This window comes from Leucopleurus acutus, assembly GCF_964270905.1.
Source record: "Leucopleurus acutus genome assembly, chromosome: 3".
Lineage (NCBI taxonomy): Eukaryota > Metazoa > Chordata > Mammalia > Artiodactyla > Delphinidae > Leucopleurus > Leucopleurus acutus.
The window spans coordinates 117,322,394-117,324,000 of record NC_139145.1 but is presented as its reverse complement, the minus strand read 5'-3'; positions in this window follow the sequence as shown (position 1 = coordinate 117,324,000).

The window sequence follows — 1,607 nt, the reverse complement described above, 5'->3', positions numbered from 1 at the left end:
CTGGAGAAATATCATCTAGGAGCAGCGTGGGAAGGGGGAGCTGTATGTCCAATAGTACGAAGTTGTGTTTCAGTCTGTGCCTACATTTCAAATAGACATTCTAAAGCTTCCTCTTTACCCTCAAGCGGGGGTGAAGGTGGCGGGCCGTGCCGGCACGGTATCCGGTCCCAATTCTGCTCACCCAATAATTGCCTGAAAGCAAGCACACGCCTCCTTAACCAACTGGGCAATATCTACGCCTCAGCCTTGGTAGCGGGCTCTTGGGACTATACTAACTCTGTGAAGTAGATGCCCTGTGCTGTGCTTGTAATTCCCGACCTTCCAGACGTCTCCCGTGGCGCTCCAAGTCCTTGGGGGCCAGAGGCTCCTGGGCCCCGCTTCACGGTCAGGGGATGCGCCAGAGAAGTCAATCCCAGCCGGTTTCTTCCTTCCGTCCTCAGTCAACTCATGTTGGCTGACAGCCTGCTGTATGCCAGATGCGTTGGTGAGGAGCCAGAGAGGACCAGGTAAAACGTGTTAGGCCTTGAGACCCAGGGAATCCCAAAGAGGGAGCGCTGTATGGGACCCCATATCCTTTACTCCCAGGATCTGCAGTCTGCCCACAGTACTAGACACTCTGAGGCCACCCTGCCTTTAAAAAAAATCCCTTGTGTTCGGGAAAGCAAGTATTTTAACATCCACCTTGCAGACTTATTTTCAAGCAAATGACCAGCTTTGCATTCATCTCCTTCTCTCTAGTGCGACCTCCTCTTTCTGGAAGGGTCATTAAAGGTCACATTATTCACCCTTCTGGTCTCCCTCATGATGATGATGATAAAAACAACTAAGGCTTCTATTATCCACTGTGAGCACTGTTCTAAGCAGTTTATGCAGATTCATCTTTCAATCCCCACAACTTTATGAGGGAGAGGCCATTTCTATTCTGATTTTACGGAGGACCAGAGAGAGGTAAGTGAGGTGTAATAACGAACCTGTAAGGGACAGAGCCAGAACTCAGACCCGGGTGGTCTATCTCAGTGTTCATGCCATTAAAAGCTGAGGAAATGGAGGCTTCCAGGGCTGGAATCCAAATAATCCACCAGCCATCATCAGCCTGGCTCACACCATAGATTCCAGTTACCTAGGCAAGAGGTGCTATGAAATCCATACACACACAATTCCTCCCAAGTTGGTCAATTGAAAAGTTCGAATATATCATATCATAAAGTAGTTGTCCATTCACTTACTTGCTCCCCTGTTTCCAACTCCCAGATCAACCTTTTTGTCATAAAGCAAATTGTTTCTATGATGGGACCTTAAAAAAATACCTTTACCGTAAAGTTTGTAAATTTTTTTTTTCTACTCAGACCATATTCAGCTCATTCCCTGTCTTCTTCAGTTAGTTACTCTCTTCCCTTAAAACCTTGCTCTGATCAGCATCCTAGGTCTTCAGAAAGGATTCCTCTAGGCTGGACGGTGGCCCCCTAAGGCCTCTGCTACACTCTACAGTGTACTTAGCATCCCCAGGGTATTAGTTTCCCAGGGCTGCCTAACAAATTACCACAAACTGGGTGACTTAAAACAGCAGAAATTTATTCTTTCACAATTTGGAGGCTAAAAGCCTGAAA